The sequence below is a fragment of the Octopus sinensis genome, linkage group LG22, assembly GCF_006345805.1.
Source record: "Octopus sinensis linkage group LG22, ASM634580v1, whole genome shotgun sequence".
Lineage (NCBI taxonomy): Eukaryota > Metazoa > Mollusca > Cephalopoda > Octopoda > Octopodidae > Octopus > Octopus sinensis.
In genome coordinates this window covers 3,153,289-3,159,059 of record NC_043018.1, presented here as the reverse complement: position 1 = coordinate 3,159,059, position 5,771 = coordinate 3,153,289, and the positions used below count along the sequence as shown (strand labels likewise).

The window sequence follows — 5,771 nt, the reverse complement described above, 5'->3', positions numbered from 1 at the left end:
TGTGTGTGTGTGTATACATATATGTATATATGTGTATGAGGGAGAGAGATGGGGGAGTGCTTCAGAAGTTTCGTTATTATGCACATCCCTAAATTTGCATATTCTTAATTTATTAATCTTAATTAGCTATTTCTAATTCGAAACTCGCTAATCACACATACACGTAATCCTATTAACCGTTTTTACTCGATATATGTTCCTACGTAAATCTTGTAGTTGATGAACCTAATGATGTTTTCCTAATTATATTTCCTTAATTTTACATTTCTAATTACCGGTTCCCTTATTACAAAGTTTCTTAACGTATACCGAGCAATTAAAAAATATGCAAATGCATGACGGTATGCTAATTATACATTTGCAATTACAGATTTCGAATTTCATATCCTTAATTACAAACAACAGCAATTATATCCCCCTATTTAGAAATCCTTAATCACCTCTTGTATCAACAGTAGGCCAAGGGCACGTTCAATTTTATTTATATTAGTAGTCCAAAGTATGGTCGATATGGATTTATTATAAGTAGATAATACCTAGTGATTTCGAATTGTTTAGTGATATAATCGGGTTATGTGATTCACTTGCTTTGATATAATCGGGTTATGTGATTCACTTGCTTTGGGTTGAAAGGGAATGGACGCTAATCGTTTGAAAAATAGCTTTTTTTTAAATGAAAGATGACTAGTACGTATCCGCGATAGATTCTTGATACAATACAAACTTCCAGAGCTTGTGCGATATATAATTTTCCAGGCAACAACATGGCTATTCGAAACATCATATTTTTATATTTGAGTTCATGTGAGCCCTCATTATAACATTCTATTTCTGTAGAACTGGGTTCATACACGTACATATAGTTACATACGTGTACACACACATACATACACATACATATTTGAGGTCGTAAGAGTAAATAAACTTGGAGAGAACATGAAATAATTCCTTTCTGGAATTATTTGGTGGGTTGTCGAAGCAGATAAATTGAATTGAGTTGAAAAGACTTTTGGAATGAAAAATTCGATGGCTGCGCGTGGGACTTGAAACCCACATCTTATGTAAACACAATGATTTTAAACCACTGGGCCACAGAAAGCGCTTGAAAATCTCTATCCATTCTAGAAACTTTATTCTTACAAGTGATAATTCTATGTTGTTGACGTCATAAGAATTAATGAATTCAGATGATGTGAAATAATGCTTTTGTTTGGAAAGGTAGATCTCGAAGCAGATAAAACTATACACAGGCTCTCTCTCTCTCTCTCTCTCTCTCTCTCTCTCTCTCTCTCTCTCTCTCTCTTTCTCTCACTCTTACACATACACACATACACATACAACCGTACACATATATTCAAATACATATTAATATTTTCCCGATAAACACGTGTTGATCGCATTGTTTCGACTGTCGATATTTACTAATCTAGATTTGTGTTAGGTGTGGACAAATACAGTAAAATGTATGAGAATGCTGTGATCAGGTCTTCGTGTTTTTTCTCCATATCCGCTTTTCGTTTACGTCATGTGATGTCCTACTTTGTAATTGTTTCTTGTTATAAATGCATAATGATTCGACAATATAGCCTCATTCTCTAATACCCATTCAAACATTTATATTCTTGTTATGTATACACTCTCCACACTGAAATCAAATAATCAAACTTCTAAACCACATCGCTGTGTATATCCTATGTTCACAGTTCTAATGCTGGTTTGTTCAATCTAGAAATTTAAGAAAATAATAAAAATAACACACAATTGTACTGTTTTGTACTACATATGATTGCGTGTAATACATTTTCCATTCAGTTTAATAGGATTTTTGACAACGTTTTCACTAATCTATAATATTTTTTCTTTTGGCTTTTACTTCATTACATGTACTTGTGTTTTATTGAAGTATTTTTTTTCTAATATCTTTTCTATGTTGAATTTGGTTTTTCTATTGATCTATGGCTTGCTGTATGTCAATCTGGTTTGTATTTCTGGTGTTTATTTTTTTTTGCGGTCAGTGTTTGTTTTATGCTATAGATTTATTGCTGTATATGGCGGGTATTTATTTTGTGGTGCAATAACATAAAGCCCTCAATGTAATCTTGTGTCAGAACTATGTAGATTCTGATATATCATTATTTACTCGGACAGTAAACATGGCTAATATTATCCGACCACATTTCCGTTCGATAGGTTTCTCGGTTAATATATATACATACAAATATACATATATATATATATATATAATATATATATATATATATAATATATATATATAATATATATATATAACACATTGGAAAGAAATTACTTTTAAGTAATTTATACAGCTGACACCATTTAGCAAGTTTATATTTTTGTTTTATGCCTCTCTGTTTTTTTTTTTGTAAACTGTATATATGCACAGTGGAGTGGAAACTTTTGAACGGAAACAACGGGGTCCGATAGTGTTATCTCTTGTGATTTGTACACAATCACTCACAAAGTTACAAGCAAATGCACACACATATATATATTTAGACACACACTCACAAAGACTCACACACATATATATATATATAGTTAAAGAGGGAGAGAGAGAGAGAGAGAGGGGAGAGAGAGAGAATGCGGTGTATATATTCATGGGTATTTATGTAGGTATATTGGTAAACAAATATTTTAGGTTTAAAATGAAAATTGCCATAGCTTATATCATTCGAGTACGATTCCGTACGATAAGGTTTGCAGTCGACTGTTATATGTGACACATAAAAAAGTGATGGTCTGTACTTTTACCTAGCGTTTCTATATAACAGAAGCAAAACTAAATATATTAATGCAGTGCTGAAAAGTGATGTGAGCAACATTGTAGGAGTTGGCAATGAACTCCTCAAGAAACACTCTCTCCTTGATGATCTATACAGCTCCGAAACAGCTAGGCGCTCTTACTTCAGAGAAGACATGGGTGGAAAGCACTCAGCATACAAAAAAAAAGAGAGACTATACATGGGTATGTTGCCCGGAAGCTTCAAGAAGACAGCAGAATTGACACGAAGCGCAGCATCTCTTGGACACAAAACCTCTGCATCACATCACACTTTGAAGGCTGTGCACTTGCAATCCAGGAATAGGATATTGCCACAAAATACCTGGTGAACTAGTAATCTCAAGGTGTAACCACATATGTAGGCTATATCATGTTTCTGTGGAAGACATTGCGCATGTGATTAGCAGCTATCCTAAAATGTAGTCACATTTATAAACTCCAACTCGAGGAATATTGGTGGGATATTCCCATCCAAACTTCTGTAAACATAACAGGACGGATATTGTCGTTTGTGAAAGAGGGGCAAATATATGTCACATCATAGAGGTTAGCTGACCTGTAGATATAAATATCCCGTTGATAATCAAAGAAAAAGAGGATATCTATGGACAATTGCTTCGAAACCTCCAGCTTCTATATCTAGACTATGAATTCATATTCATACCTATAATAATTGGAGCACTAGGTTTTCTTAGTAAATTCTTAAAGGAGAATCTGGAAAAAAATGGGATTTTCGGAGAGAGAAGTCGACCGGCTGATTCGTTCATTTATCTTTGTTGGAAACCGGCTCCCTCCTCACTGGAAGATTGATAATAATTAAAAAATACAACACATACACACACGCGCACACGCACACACACACACACACACACACCACACACACACACATATATAAATATATATACATATACGAGGGGATCCCCACTTTAAGGGATTCACGAAAGGCCTGGTTGTTGGAGGCCCCAACTTCTGAGTTCTTTTATAGGGCTTAGAAAAACTGAAAACCGCTGCCATAAGTGTGTGACTCTGAGAGAGGACGATGCTGCACAAAATCATAAGTGATCCGCCGGTATTTTCTTTTCCCCAAAGACTGGAACTTTTCAGCAAACCCTGTATATTCATGTATACACACACACACCACACACACACACACATATATATATATATATATATATATATATATATATATATATATATGTGTGTGTGTGTGTGTATGTGTGTGTGTGTGTGTGTGTGTGTGTGTATACATATTTCTCTCTCTCTCTCTCTTCTCTCTCTCTATCTGTTTATCTGTCTGTGTGATGTATGTATGTATTGTGAAGGAGGTGACTAAATCTGCTTGATGTAAGCGGTAGCCTGTAGAGCAGGTCAATCTGTGCTTCATTCTCCATATTCATAGAGCTAACTTCAACTGAAATATCATAGCATTTAGAGGGAAGTACTCCTGCATTTAAATAATATCATTGCTGATGTTGTACTATGTAGTGAATAGTGAATAGTGGTGGTAAATAACTTAGATGAGGGAAACTAAGATATTTGATAATTTAACCCGTCTATGCGTCCAGATAATCAGTGACACGACATAATATACGTTCACGCAGTACAAAGTGTGTTCCTTCGGCAAGACATCTGCTAAATCAATATAGAATCGGAAAGCCATTGTTATATTTAAGTTGGACATACTGATTGACAGGATAGAATTATAGAATTAATTAAAGACTCAACGACTTAAGTAAGATAAAATAGATAAGTGATTCATCATTCAATTATCGGATAGCTTCATAGATGAATGGTAAACACATTTATATAACAGGGGGTTGTTACGAAGTACCTCGTTGAAAAATGGACACGCACCCAGACGTATATGATATAACACACACACAATCAAACACACAATCACACATACACTATCACATACACTTGTACGTGATGCATTCCAGATGTTTTGAGACATTTATTAATTTGAAAGAAATATTAAATACCTATTTCCTTCTGAGTAGGGCCCTTAATTCTAATCCGAATGTTATGGAGCTCCAGCCTCTTCGGGAAGGCCACATGAAAGTCCTCAAAAGCGAAGGTGTCCTGAACACTACTCACAGACACTTTCATATCTTCATTTTGCTAACGAAACAACCAAAAGTCACAAGGTTATGGCTGAGGGAGTGTTTCGATCCCCATTTATGTCATATGTAATGCATCGTCTTAGTGCGGGTACCATCGACTTGAATGCAAGAGCTCTGATCTTTTGCAACATAATTTCTCCCTGGACTATCTCTAAACGTCCACAATATACATTTTGTTGACCATCTAGCCAAGGTGAAAGTAGCAGATGCAGACGATACCTTTGCTATTGAAAAAGTGGACAGTCGTGAGCTTTCCAATAGTCTTACGTTGCGTGGCCTCTTGCGCCAACAAAAATCAAGTTAATCCATAAACCCTCTACAGCAGAACATAATATTCTGTAGAGTTTTTACCCGGTTTAACACAAAACTTCATCGCATAGCGAACCTCCTACTTGTCTTCTTTTTCTGACAGCATTGCTCTTGAGCAAGACACTTTATTTCACGTTGATCCAATCCATCCCGCTGACAAAAACGAGTTGTACCCGTAATTCAAAGGGCCGGCCATGTCAAATTCTGTGTCACGCTGAATATTCATGAGAACTACGTTAAGGGTACACGTGTCTGTGGAGTGCTCAGCCACTTGTACGTTAATTTCACGAGCAGGCTGTTCTGTTGATCAGACCAGCTGGACACCTCATCGTCGTAGCTGACGGAGAGCCAATGACTACACAAGTATCCACGTGTATGGTGTTTAAAGATTAGGTAAAAAAATGTATTTCCAGTTGTTTTTCTTCATGATATAACGACCTATGTTAAAGTTGGTCAAGCTGCTTGGGTGAAGATGTGGCGTTCAATAATCGCCACATTAACCAGACCGTATGCCACAGGGGTTTGAATTTATGTAA

At 35.7% G+C, this 5,771-nt stretch overlaps 1 long non-coding RNA gene across 1 annotated transcript; it reads left to right on the top strand.

Annotated features, from left to right (window-relative positions):
- Positions 1–2,694: 2,694 nt before the first annotated feature.
- LOC118767563 lies at positions 2,695–5,536 on the top strand. Its single transcript, XR_005003484.1, has 4 exons — positions 2,695–2,706; positions 4,168–4,170; positions 4,303–4,307; positions 5,339–5,536. It is a non-coding gene; the product is annotated as an uncharacterized LOC118767563 (long non-coding RNA).
- The last annotated feature ends 235 nt before the right edge of the window (positions 5,537–5,771 follow it).